The sequence below is a fragment of the Calonectris borealis genome, chromosome W (assembly GCF_964195595.1).
Source record: "Calonectris borealis chromosome W, bCalBor7.hap1.2, whole genome shotgun sequence".
Classification (NCBI taxonomy): Eukaryota; Metazoa; Chordata; class Aves; order Procellariiformes; family Procellariidae; genus Calonectris; species Calonectris borealis.
This window is the reverse complement of record NC_134351.1, coordinates 37,116,236-37,131,001: the sequence shown is the minus strand read 5'-3', so window position 1 is coordinate 37,131,001 and position 14,766 is coordinate 37,116,236.

Genomic DNA, 14,766 nt, shown 5'->3' with positions numbered 1-14,766 from the left:
CCTAGTGTGCGCCCCAAATTACTCAACTCGTGGTTTAACCTGGCAGGCAGCCAAATACCACGCAGCCGCTCACTCACTCCCCCCACCCCCCCAGTGGGACGGGGAGAGAATCGGAAGGGTAAGAGTGAGAAAAACTCGTGGGTTGAGATAAAGACAGTTTAATAGAACAGAAAAGAGAAAATAATGATAATAAATAATGATAGAATATACAAAATGAGTGATGCACAATGCAATTGCTCACCACCCGCGCTGACCGATAACCAAGTAGCGATCGGTACTTCCTGGATCACGCCTACCCTTCATATACTGAGCATGACGTCACATGGTATGGAATACCCCATTAGCCAGCTGGGCTGGCTGTCCTGATTGTGTTCCCTCCCATCTTGTGTACCTAGCTCAGTCAGTAGGCACGGGAGCTGTCCTTGGACTAGGAGGGCACTTAGCAACAACTGAAAACATCAGTGTGTTATCAACATTCTCCTCATACTAAATCCAAAACACAGCACTAGGAAGAAATTTAACCCTATCCCAGCCGAAACCAGGACAGTATCCACCCCTTATTCCATACCATTTACGTTATGCTTAGGTCTCACATTTTTCGATACATTTCAATTAATCACCACTATCTTTTATATATATATACACATATATAATACATATACATACATATATATACATATAATACATATACATACATATATATACATAAATATATACAAATGTCCATTGAGTTCTTTTAGTCCACAACTTTGGGGTCCATCTGTCATAACAGTCTTTCAGGGCCAGAAGGATGGTGTGTGGTGTTGGGCTGTTGCATCCTGAAGCCAGTTCTCATTTCGGTACTGCTGCACTCGTTTAGTTCTATCATCGTTGCACTTTGCTCGGTTTCATCGGAGTTAGTTCATTCTTCATTAATCTGGGTGATTTTCACTGCTATACCATTGATAGCAACCATAGAAATAATGATATACAATATCATGTAACAACTGACATCATAAAATTCAGTTCATTAGCTATTTTCACCCAAAATCAAATCCCCTTGAGGTACACACCGGACTTCCCCATCCTTTCGCATCACCCACCAAGTGTACCCAGGTCCTTGAGCAAAAGCAATCCCACGGATGGGTTTTCCCTTGCCAGAGGCAGGAGTAACCCAGACTGTCTTCCCCAGCATATTTCTTATGTGCACGACAGGGACTTTATCTCCATCTACAGTACGTAAGAGTCTTGATTGGGCAGGGCCAGCTCGATTAACAGACCCCCTAGTGTTGACTAACCAGGTGGCTTTTGCTAAATGTGTGTCCCAATGCTTCAATGTCCCACCACCCATTGCCCTCAGTGTTGTTTTTAGCAGCCCGTTGTATCGTTCAATTTTTCCGGAAGCTGGTGCATGGTAGGGGATGTGATAGACCCACTCAATGCCGTGCTCTTTGGCCCAGGTGTCTATGAGGGTGTTTCGGAAATGAGTCCCGTTGTCTGACTCAATTCTTTCTGGGGTGCCATGTCGCCATAAGACTTGCTTTTCAAGGCCCAGGATGGTGTTCCAGGCAGTGGCATGGGGCACAGGGTATGTCTCCAGCCAGCCGGTGGTTGCTTCCACCATGGTGAGCACATAGCGCTTGCCGTGCCGGGTTTGTGGGAGTGTGATATAATCAATCTGCCAGGCCTCCCCATACTTGTATTTCAACCATCGTCCCCCATACCAAAGAGGCTTTACTCGCTTGGCTTGTTTGATTGCAGCGCACGTTTCACATTCATGGATAACCTGTGCAATAGTGTCCATGGTTAAGTCCACCCCTCGATCACGAGCCCATCTATATGTTGCATCTCTTCCTTGATGGCCTGAGGCATCATGGGCCCACCGAGCTATAAATAATTCACCCTTATGTTGCCAGTCCAGATCCACCTGAGCCACTTCAATCTTAGCAGCCTGGTCCACCTGCTGGTTGTTTTGGTGTTCTTCAGTGGCCGGACTCTTGGGCACGTGAGCATCTACGTGACGTACTTTTACAGTCAGGTTCTCTACTCGGGCAGCAATATCTTGCCACAATGCGGCAGCCCAGATGGGTTTACCTCTGCGCTGCCAGTTGTTCTGCTTCCACTGCTGCAACCACCCCCACAGGGCATTTGCCACCATCCATGAGTCAGTATAGAGATAAAGTACTGGCCATTTTCCTCGTTCAGCAATGTCCAAGGCCAGCTGGATGGCTTTTACCTCTGCAAACTGGCTCGATTCACCTTCTCCTTCAGCAGTTTCTGCAACTTGGCGTATAGGACTCCATACAGCAGCCTTCCACCTCCGATGCTTTCCCACAAGGCGACAGGACCCATCAGTGAACAGGGCATATTGCTTCTCGCTTTCTGGTAGTTTATTATACAGTGGGGCTTCTTCAGCACGTGTCACCTCCTCCTCTGGGGATATTCCAAAATCTTTGCCTTCTGGCCAGTTCGTGATCACCTCCAAGATTCCTGGGCGACTGGGGTTTCCTATTCGGGCCCGTTGTGTGATCAGTGCGACCCACTTACTCCACGTAGCACTGGTTGCATGATGTGTAGAGGGGACCCTCCCTTTGAACATCCAGCCCAGCACCGGCAGTCGGGGTGCCAGGAGGAGCTGTGCTTCAGTACCAACCACTTCCGAAGCAGCTTGAATCCCTTCATAGGCTGCCAATATCTCCTTCTCAGTTGGAGTGTAGCGGGCCTCGGATCCTCTGTATCCCCGACTCCAGAACCCTAAGGGTCGACCTCGAGTCTCCCCTGGTGCTTTCTGCCAGAGGCTCCAGGTAGGGCCATTCTCCCCGGCTGCCGTGTAGAGCACATATTCTTCACATCTTGTCCTGCGCGGACTGGCCCAAGGGCTACTGCATGAACTATCTCCCGTTTAATTTGTTCAAAGGCTTGTTGTTGTTCAGGGCCCCATTTGAAATCGTTCTTCTTCCAAGTCACTTGATAGAGGGGGCTTACAATCAGGCTGTAATCTGGAATATGCATTCTCCAAAAGCCCACAACGCCTAAGAAAGCTTGTGTTTCCTTTTTGTTAGTTGGTGGGGACATGGCTGTTATTTTGTTGACCACATCCATTGGGATCTGACGACGTCCATCTTGCCATTTTATTCCTAAAAACTGGATCTCCTGTGCAGGTCCCTTGACCTTACTTTGTTTTATGGCAAAACCGGCTTTCAGAAGGATTTGAATTATTCTCTCCCCTTTCTCAAAAACTTCCTCTGCTGTGTTGCCCCACACGATGATGTCATCAATGTATTAGAATCATAGAATCATAGAATCATACAGGTTGGAAAAGACCTCTAAGATCATCGTGTCCAACCGTCAACCCAACACCACCATGTCCACTACACCATGTCCCTAAGGGCCTCATCTACACGTCTTTTAAATACCTCCAGGGATGGTGACTCAACCACTTCCCTGGGCAGCCTGTTCCAAGGCCTGACCACTCTTTCAGTAAAGAAATTTTTCCTAATGTTCAATCTAAACCTCCCTTGGTGCAACTTGAGGCCATTTCCTCTTGTCCTATCGCTAGTTACTTGGCAGAAGAGACCAACGCCCGCCTCACTACAACCTCCTTTCAGGTAGTTGTAGAGCGCGATGAGGTCTCCCCTCAGCCTCCTCTTCTCCAGACTAAACAACCCCAGTTCCCTCAGCCGCTCCTCATAAGACTTGTGCAAGTGTTCTGGAGCCTCACCCTGTTCCAGTGCGGTGTGGATTACTCCATGGCAAATGGTAGGGCTGTGTTTCCACCCCTGGGGCAGTCGGTTCCAGGTGTACTGGACGCCCCTCCAAGTGAAAGCAAACTGTGGCCTGCACTCTGCTGCCAAAGGGATGGAGAAGAAGGCATTAGCAATGTCAATGGTGGCATACCACTTGGCTGCCTTTGACTCCAGTTCGTATTGAAGTTCCAGCATGTCCGGCACGGCAGCACTCAGTGGCGGCGTGACTTCGTTCAGGCCACGGTAGTCTACTGTTAGTCTCCACTCTCCATTGGACTTTCGCACTGGCGATATGGGACTGTTGAAGGGTGAGCGAGTCTTGCTGATCACTCCTTGGCTCTCCAGTCGACAAATCAGCTCATGGATAGGGATCAGGGAATCTCGGTTGGTGCGATATTGTCGCCGGTGCACTGTTGTGGTAGCGATTGGTACCTGCTGTTCTTCAACCCTCAGCAACCCCACAACAGAAGGGTCCTCTGAGAGACCGGGCAAGGTGGACAGCTGTTTAATTTCCTCCGTCTCCAGGGCAGCTATACCAAAAGCCCACCGGTACCCTTTTGGGTCCTTGAAATACCCTCTCCTGAGGTAGTCTATGCCAAGGATGCACGGAGCCTCTGGGCCAGTCACAATGGGGTGCTTCTGCCACTCATTCCCGGTTAGGTTCACTTCGGCCTCCAATACAGTTAACTCTTGGGATCCCCCTGTCACTCCAGAAATACAAATGGGTTCTGCCCCTTTATAGCTTGATGGCATTAAGGTGCACTGTGCACCGGTGTCTACGAGAGCCTTATACTCCTGTGGGTCTGATGTGCCAGGCCATCGAATCCACACAGTCCAGTAAATCCGGTTGTCCCTTTCCTCCACCTGGCCGGAGGCAGGGCCCCTCTAGTTCTGATCATAGTATCCGCTTCTCACTTCTTGCAAACATGAGTCAAGAATTCCTTCATTACAGTCCAAAGTAAGATCAGCCCTTCTACTCTGTCTGGGGAACTGTTCACTGGAAACTGGATCATCGTGAGACAGGTTTTTCCTGAAAACTGGAGCAGCATTTTTCCTGAGAGAACCCCCTTGTGTGATTGTTTTTCCTTGCAACTCACGTACCCGTGCCTCTAGGATGAAGGTAGGTTTTCCATCCCACTGCCCCATGTCCTCTCCGTGGTCACGCAGGTAAAACCACAGGGTGCCCCGTGGTGTGTACTTTCGATATCCTCTCTCTTGAGGAGAAAAACGCTGACTCCTAATGGCTGAGATACTGGTCCGTGCAGGTGGGGAATAGGACATATCCTCTTCGAGTTGTTGGACCTTTCGGGACAGTTTCTCTACAGCCGAGACAAGGGAGGAGGAGATAGTTTCTTCAAAATCCCGAAGTCTGCTAACCACCTCATCCACCGTTGGTGCTTCTTCCTCTTTCCAGCACAGTACTGCCAACGAACTGGCATACGATGCTGGTGCGCTCCGTACCAACTTCCGCCACATGGGTCGCGTGCACTGAACGTCATCTGGATCTTTGGGTGTTTGGTCGTTGTCCAGGTCACTATAAACCACCTCCAGCACGCCTAGTTCTCTCAGGTACTGGATACCTCTCTCCATAGTGGTCCATTTGCCTAGGCGATATATAACATCTTCCTTGAAGGGATACCTTTCCTTCACACCTGACAGCAGTCGCCTCCAGAGGCTGAGGACCTGTGTCCCTTTTCCAATCGCTTTGTCAATGCCTCCTTCCCTAGCAAGGGATCCCAGCTGTTTGGCTTCCTTCCCCTCCAATTCCAGGCTACTGGCCCCATTATCCCAGCATCGGAGCAGCCAGGTAACAATATGCTCGCCTGGATGACGGCTGAAATCTTTCCGCATATCTCGCAGCTCACTCAGGGATAGGGATCGGGTGGTTTCCGTCTCGTTTATGAGTTCTTCCTCTTCCTCCTCCCCTCCTCGTGATGGCCCTGGTCTTTCATCATCCCTTTCTAAACGACCTGATCTCCGCTTCCAAGATTTCCTCTTCTGTACAGGGGCAATGGATACCAGCAAGGGTTGGTCCTCTGGTTCAGCTGCAGTGCCTGTTGCTGGGGTTTGGGTAGCTGCAGTGCCTGTCGCGGGGGCTGGAGTAACTGTAGTGCCTGTTGCCGGAGTTTGAGTGGCTGCAGTGCCTGTTGCAGGGGTTGGAGAAGCTACGGTGACTGTTGCCGGGGTTTGAGTAGCCACAGGGGTTGTCATGGGGGTTGGAGTAGCCGCAGTGCCTGTCGTGGGGTTTTGAGTAACCACTGTGTCTGTAGCCGCCCCCGAGACTCGCCGCTCCGCCCGCCCCGATGAGGCACCGCTGCTTGCCCTCCCTCTTTTCTTGCTCCTGAGGGTTGATCTCTGGACAGTATTCCTGAATAGTTGTTTAACCCTAAACAAGGCCTGAACCACATTCAGGAGACATAGCAATATGAACATGCTTGTTTGAGCATCCCAAGGATATTCAAAATTCTCAGGGAATATTGTGGACATCTTTGTGAAGAGGATAGAAGAAAAAGGAGTTTCTGACGATATGGAAGGGAAGATGAACAAGTGGGAGAGAGTGTCCCATCCCGTCTCCCCCTTAAATTCATTCTCCGAGGAGGAACAAGTGCAATTACCAATAATTTCTAAGAGGTGGTTCCCGAGGTACAGAAATGACGGCAGTGCCGAGTACAGATACCAGATTAGACTTACGACCAATGATTTTATCACCTCATAAAACAGCAACAAAATGATAATCTTGGCCCAGTTCCGACTGATGATAAACAGCACAAAAGGGAACACATACTGCAAGCAAGGTATTACATGACCCAACATTGAGAGCCAGCCCCACAACTTTGACAGCCAATACATCAACATTGTGACCAATCAATATAATGGATGCTTATAACAATTTTGCCTTAACACACTTTGGTCAGATCTATCGTTATCTCAACTCTTCGAGCCCCACGTTGGGCGCCAAAAAGAACTGTCGTGGTTTAACCTGGCAGGCAGCCAAATACCACGCAGCCGCTCACTCACTCCCCCCGCCCCCCCAGTGGGACGGGGAGAGAATCGGAAGGGTAAGTGTGAGAAAAACTCGTGGGTTGAGATAAAGACAGTTTAATAGAACAGAAAAGAGAAAATAATGATAATAAATAATGATAGAATATACAAAATGAGTGATGCACAATGCAATTGCTCACCACCCGCGCTGACCGATAACCAAGTAGCGATCGGTACTTCCTGGATCACGCCTACCATTCATATACTGAGCATGATGTCACATGGTATGGAATACCCCATTAGCCAGCTGGGCTGGCTGTCCTGATTATGTTCCCTCCCATCTTGTGTACCTAGCTCAGTCAGTAGGCACGGGAGCTGTCCTTAGACTAGGAGGGCACTTAGCAACAACTGAAAACATCAGTGTGTTATCAACATTCTCCTCGTACTAAATCCAAAACACAGCACTAGGAAGAAATTTAACCCTATCCCAGCCGAAACCAGGACACAGACAAATATTTATAATAGTTACCGCGGGCTTATTCAGATTTTACCTTAAGCGGGGACTCTAACCCCTTTTGAACCAAGTGGGGACTCTAACCGTGACCAAATGGGGTCTCTAACCCCCACACAGGTTCTCAACCCAACCCTGTGGAGCTTTCGCTGCGACTGATGGGCAGGTAACCAAATTCCTGAAAGAATGCCTTAATACTCACAATTAGCGGTCTTTGCTCAGGGGCTCTTCGGTCCGGGGATCGGGGGAAATCCTCTCCGAGAATCCCTCGGTGCCAGCTGAGGTTCCGCGATCCCAGGATCCGTTGAGGCTCAAGAGCGATGTCCCATCTGGGTCGCCAAAACTGTTACCATAAGTCAGTGAAATAAGAACTCTCTAAGACTCGTTTTGGAGTTTTAGAAAGCAGGCATTCTTTAATGCGGCGCCGGGCGCACAGGGGATCACTCCACCTAGTGTGCGCCCCAAATCACTCAACCATAGAAGTTATATACAATTAGAATATACATATTCATTACATTTCCGAGAAATAATCTAAATATTCATGTTATTTCCCGGAATTCATTAACATATGCAGAAGTCTTTGACGCATGCGCCCTTGTGTTCATTGGTGGTCTTTCAGGGTCTTCTGGTGGTCTTTCAGGATCCTCTGGTGGTCATCGATAGTCTTCCTCACAGTGCCCTTTAGTTGAACTCAGTCTTTACGCATGCTCAGTTTTAACCCTTGGCTTAATTAGCACAATTCTCATTAGCACAAACTAGCTTAGGCTGGCACAACCCCCTTGTCTATTCTACTCAAGATACAAGGTTAGCTTCCTCACCTATTTTACGCAGAATACAAAGTTTCAAGGCCTTTTTATCTACTGAATGTCCGGCCTATCTATTCATAAAGCATTCCTAACCCATCTACATCATTTCAACCAAAGAATCATATGTCTCTTCACTGTTCCTTTGTAATTGGTATCACCCTGTTGTCGTGGTTAACCCCAGCCGGCAACTAAGCACCACACAGCCGCTCGCTCGCTCGCTCCCCCCCGGTGGGACGTCATGCTCAGCATATAAAGCTGGGGGAAGAAGAAGGAAGAGGGGACGTTCGGAGTGATGGCATTTGTCTTCCCAAGTAACCGTTACGCGTGATGGAGCCCTGCTTTCCTGGAGATGGCTGAACACCTGCCTGCTGATGGGAAGTAGTGAATGGATTCCTTGTTTTGCTTTGCTTGTGTGCGTGGCTTTTCCTTTACCTATTAAACTGTCTTTATCTCAACCCACGAGTTTTCTCACTTTTACTCTTCTGATTCTCTCCCCTATCCCATTGTGGGGGGAGGGAGCGAGTGGCTGTGTGGTTAAACTACAACACCTGTGCCTGGTGCCCCTGGGCACAGATGTTGTGGGCAGGGATGCCCAGTACACAGTGCCCCTGTGGAGATGGAAGCTTTGTGGAGGTGGTGACTGGGTGGCTGGGGGTGACCCAGAAATACCCTGCCCATTGCCTGGACTAGGTGCTTGCAAAGCTCTCCTGCTTGCCCCAGCCTAAAATGGCATTTAAGAGAGGACCTCCAGCTGCCCATGCTGCATCCCAGTGCCATGTCTGCCACGTCCCCATCACCACCCATCCCCGTACCTTCCTCTCCACGGGGGCAATGCGTGCTGCCAGGGCCAGGGTGAGGACCAGGGTGAAAGTGCCGGTCCCCATGGCCACGAGGCTGCGAAGCGCCTGACACAGCTCCCTCCTGGCCCCATGTCCCAGCCCCCTTTATAGGGCTGTAACCAGAGCCCTGTGGGTACCAGGCTGGCAGCTGTGGGGCAGGTGGCTGGGTGGCAGAGCACCTGGGACAGGCAAGGCGAGGAGGTCTGTGTGACCCGGGCAGCACCGGAGGAACGTGGGGCTGAACATGGCTGCACATCCACTATCCAAGGGGCTCTGCCAACCCATTCCTTGCTCCATGACAGAACCCTTGGGGTGGGCACAGCAGCCTGACACTGTCCCACTGCCACCATCCCGCTGCTGCCATCCAAACACAGCGCTGCAACAAGCACAGCCCGACCAGCTCTTCTCCGCTGCACTGAAGGGTGGTGTGTCTGCCTGCAGGAGTTTGTCCTCATGGCAGTCCCCTCCTGTGTTACAAGTTTCTGCTGCTGTTTCTAAGCCATTTTTCTCCTGGCTGTGCTGGGTTTTCCCTGCATCTGGGAGCTGTGACTGTCACTGCAGCAGGAGCTCTTGGGCACCCCTGAATTAATCCCTCTTGTAAGTGCAGAAGGGCTTTTCTGGAAGATATGTAGATATTAAAATCTGCTTGCCCCTGCAGGAGGGGATGCATGGTGCCCTGGGCACAGACCCCATGGGAGGTGATGCCCCATGCACGGTGTTTTGAGGCTGAGCAGGGCACAGCTCCATGGCAGAGTCCTGTCCGAGCCCTCCCAAGGGGTCCTTAATGGTATGAGACTGTACCAAGGATGGGCGGGTGGGCAGGGGTCCTCGGACCACCTGGCTGCTGCACGGGGACATGGCACAGCCATCTCCTCCAAGACATCTCTCCAACCAGGTGAATATGTCGCTGCTGATGCTGCAGGGGAAGACAGAGCTGGCACCTGGCTGTGTCCAGGTCAGGAGGGACCTCTCTGGCCCCTGCCCTGCACAGGGGATGAGCGTCTGCTTACAGCATCCTCCAGAGACACATCTGCCCCAGGGCTGAAGGCACCAGGAGGGCCACTCTCCTCCTCCTTGGAGAGCGGGATACAGTGATGCTCATGTGCAAATTGGACTTTGTTTTTAATTAGAAAATTATAGTAGCTGCCTTCAGATCCCATCCTGGGGACTTGCTCCAAAAGCCCTTGGGGTCCCAGCACTGCTCTCCCTCGTTTGCTGCCCAGCCGGCTCCCAGCACCGGCACCCACCCCCAGGGCTCAGTGCTCCCCCCCAGGGGCTCCATGCTGCACCCATGGGTGCAGCCCCAGCACAGAGCAGGGATGGAGCAGCATCCCATGGCCCTGTTCTGCCCAGGGCTCACCCACTGGCTTTCCAGTTGCCCTTGAGGCTGTCAACCTCACTTCATGTGATCCAAGTGGTCCTCAGTATTTCCTTCCCATCCTTGTTCACAAAGCACTGGCCCATGAAGGCGGTGGTGGAGTCTGTGGAAGGGGTGGGAGGTGGGAGAGGGTGCCAGGACAAGGGGTTTCCCTCTGTTAGACAGCCAGCTTGTCAGTTTGGGAGTGGGAAAGGCTGCTTGTGGGTGGGTGATGTTTCCCTCCCCAGCCTCCTGCCCCACTGGGACCAGGGATGCGGCACTGGACAGGCATGGGATATGCAGGGCATGGGGGGATGAGCCCAGCTGAGCCTGCATCCAGCTCTGCCTCGCCTCATCCTGGGCAGAACCTGCTCGGACAAGAGCCAGAAGTAGGGACCGGGAGTTGCCACCAGTCATGCAGCTCTGGGGTTGGGGATGGGGCAGGGCAGATGGATGGCAGGCAGGGCGGCAGGAGCGGGCACCCCTGGGAGCTACAGCCCTGCTGCCTGCCTCTGTGCAGTGTGCCGGCCCAGACCTGGCACCAAATCTTACCTTTGGCTGCAACGCGGCACTGAGGGATGCTGTGGTCAGGATGAGGAGGAGAGCAATGCTAAGCCTGCCCATCGTCCTCAGGAGTGGGAGCTCGCTGCTGAACTGGGTGCCGCCTGGCTTTGTGGGAGCGTGCCCCGGCTCCCAGTCAGCCCCAGGAAGGCCTGGGGACCTGGCCGAGGAGCTCCTCCATCCTCCCAGCATGATGGTCCATGCTCAGCAAGACTGCAGCCAGAGATTGGCGAAGGAGAGAGGCAGAGGAGCAGAGCAGGGTGTGCAGTCCTGACCGGGGGGCTGGCGGGAGCGATGACCACGCGGACACGGCAGAGGGGGCAGGAGCTACGGGACTTCATTTATAAGTGAAGTTATAGGATTGAAAATCAGATTTATTCTTTTGTTGTCACTGCAGCGTGGCTTGGTACTGACCAGCCATGGAGTCCCTGGGTGACCTGGGAAATCCCCAGCTCCATCTGCTTAATGGGACAACAGCTGGATTGAGACAGATGTTGGGCACTGAGACATTGGACACTGAGATGTTCAGTGTTGAGACATTTGTAAACAGTTGCTAGGAACAGTCCCTGCAGAAATGGTCACGTAGGACAGTCTTCTGCATGCGGTTAAGACATGTAAGTGCTGTTTCCCATGTAGCTGAGACAAGCAGTAGCGATGGATCATGTATGCACTGGAGCATGACCAATAGCCGGAGAAGAACTGAACAGGGAGTGGTTCGGGGAGTCTCACCTGACCCCGCTGGAGGTGCTGCTGCAAGGACCCCTGCAATGGAGACTCCTCCTCCATCCAGAGAGTGACCGACTGATCCCCTACGTGAGCATTACCCCATGCCAAGACCCCAATAAATTAGTTTTTCTTTTTTTAACCGATACACTACCTGTGAGCACCTGTGCAACACAGACATGGCAGCAGCGATACGCTTTGTGTGATTGCAAAGTGCTTCCTGCTTCCTCCAGCTCCCTGTGCTTCCAAAGGCGTTCACAGTGCATAAACGACCATGACCAAGGCCTGCCATGCAGGAGCAAGGGCTGGTTTTCCTCCCAGAGGGAGGTCTGCAGTGGGGCTGAAGGGGACCCTGCTGCTCAGCTTTGCTGTGCCGATGAGCCCAAGCTGGAAGGAGGTGAATAGCGCTGGGTTTGCGGCTCAGAGAGGCAGAGTAGACATGAGCAGCGTGCAAAGCACTGCGAGCAGGTCTTGCAGCTGGGTAAAACCCAGTGCTGATGAATGCCCAACATCCACAGGGAAGCATCCTCAGCCACAGCCCCCCAAACCCCCGCAAGCACCCCCGGCACACCACATCCTATCACCCCAAAACTGAGATGCTAGGTGTGTCACAGCCTTGCTGGGTGCCCTCATATAGGGACTGGCCTTGCAAACAGCTCTGCCAGCCCGTGCCCGCTGCATTTCTCACCAGCACCGTGGCTGCCTGCAGGGGTTTGCAGACCGCTCAAACCGCAGTCAACACTGCCGCCTTGCTGGAGTGCTCCAGGACTGCTGCAGAGCCTCCTGGGAGCCCTGCCCCGGGGAAATGTTGACGTGAAGGCGATAATAAAGTCAGGAGGATGCGTGTGGTAAAGCTGCAGGCTTAGCAGGATGCCTCACCACTGAGCTGGCCATGCTTCGGGGCGAGAGCACAGTCCCGTGGCCCCTCTGCCGCCCTCTTTCCTAATCCCCAGGTTCCTCGAAAGCATGTAAAAGGCTGCACGGACCCAAGGATCCAGTAGCAGAGGGCTGATGTAAAGGCACTCTAATTAGAAAGGCTGTAAAGGAACCGAAAAAGCTGGAGAAATTCCAGGGAGGCACCAAGAAGGAAACAGCAGCATCGCTCCAGAAGCGGGAGATGCACCCAAGAGAGTGTAGTGAGAGACTAATTTGTGCCAGAGCTTAGCACTAGTGACTAAAGTAAATGAAGCCTTAGGCCATATGAATTGTACTTTAACCTTTGTTTTTATCTATGAAAATGTAACTGGTAGGTAAGGAAGTATAAGTAAAACTTTAAGTACAGGATATTCTGTAACAAAAGATAAGGAAATGTCTCAAGACACAGACAAAAAGGGTGTCTGGAGGCTGCAAGAGCAAATCAGAAGAGAAGACCCCAGACTCCGCGAACAGGATTGGATGAGCAGAAGTGCCATCAGGAAATCAAGCGACCTATAGAGACTATAAAATCCAGTAACAACCCACAGGCAGGGTCCCTCTTGAGAGGCACCCAGCTCAAGCTGTAACTACTATTGGATATTAAACATAGCAGAAGAAGGAACTCTGATTCTTTTATTAAAGCGGAACCTAGGGACGAGCCCTGTTGAGGTGGCATCCGCTTAATTCCTACCACGGTCTAGGTGGTAGTGGCATAATTCCTACCATGGTCTAGGTGGTGGCTGTATAATTCCTACAACAAGAGAAAATGTGAAAAGCAAACCACGCGCAAGTCTGCAACAAGGCAGGCCAACACAAAGAGCAGGTGGAAAACTTGCTAAAGCCGCGGATGCTGTTAGCAAAGCTCTCCCACAGCATCCACAGCAGGAAAGCCAGGGGAGCAGTGGGAGGTGGCAGCCCCGCCAGCCCACTCCTGCCTTTGGGCTGCCCAAATCCCAGGCAGGATGCCAGCACTGGGCATGCAGCACTGTCCGGGGTTATTTTGGGACCGGGCAGCTCAAGGACCAAGTTTCGGATTCAGACCCGCAGCTGAGTTTCCTGGAAATCATTCGTTACAGCTGGGAGGGGTAACTCAGGCAGCACGGGTGCTGCCCATTTACAGTAAGTCACAAAGTCCAGCAGGCAGGGGTTTGGGGCTGGATTTGCCAGGCTTCCCCTTTCCAGTAAATCACACGCATTTCCCTAGGAATAGGTTTGGGGCTGGACGTGCTGCAGCTACCAGTGCTGTGCTGCCGGTGCGGAGCAGCCCTCGCTGCTTGCCAGGAACATGGGCACAGCTGGGACCCCACACCTGCCTGCCCAAGGGCTGCCTCAGAGCTGGGGGTGCTCCTAGCCAGCTTTTCGGGGTGCAGAAGGGCCCCCCAGCTTACCCTCCAATCACGCTGTCGTGGTTTAACCCCAGCCAGCAACTGAACACCACGCAGCCGCTCTCTCACCCCCCGCCTCTGGTGGGATGGGGGAGAGAATCAGGAGGGCACAAGTAGGAAAACTCGCGGGTTGAGATAAAAACAGTTTAATAATGGAAATCAAACAAAGTAGAACAGTAATAATAACAATGATAACAACAACAATAACAGAATATACAAAGCAGGCGATGTACAATGCAACTGCTCACCACCCGCCGACCAACGCCCAGCCTGTCCTGAGATGCAAGAGCCCCCCCACTAGTTTTTATACTGAGCATGACGTCACATGGTATGGAATACCCCATTGGCCATCTGGGTCAACCGCCCCGGCTATGCTCCCCCCACCAGCTTCCCCTGCACCTAGCAGAGCATGGGAGGCTGAAAAGTCCCCAGTGCAAGCACCACCCAGCAACAACCAAAGCATCAATGGGCCATCAACGCTCCTCTCATACCAAACCCAAAACACAGCACCCCCAGCCACCAGAAAGTTAACTCTGTCCCAGCCAAAACCAGGACACACGCTCGTCCAGCATTGAGCAGGGAAGAGCCAGTGCTGACCCGCGCTTGGTGTCGGAGGGTCACTTTGGGGATGCGCCATCCCTGTCCCCCCCCTCGCCTCTCGGATGCAGTGCCCCAGGCTTCTGCCTGGCAGGAGGAGGGAGCCCCTTTGGGAGCAGGATCCCCCAGAGGGGAGGGAATCCATCCTCCCCAGCAGGAATTAGGGTTGGCTGGAGCCTGACACCGTGTCCTGAGCTGGAGCCACATTGTTTGGCACTAGCAGCTAATCTGAACTGAAAATAAAGTCAGACTTTCTTGGGGCAGAAGGAGCACCTGGCAGGAGAAACCAGACAGCAAGTGTGCCTGTGTAGAGACTGTCTTCTCCTCTGTGCTGGCTTCCCAAAGACCTTTCCTGGTCCTTACCT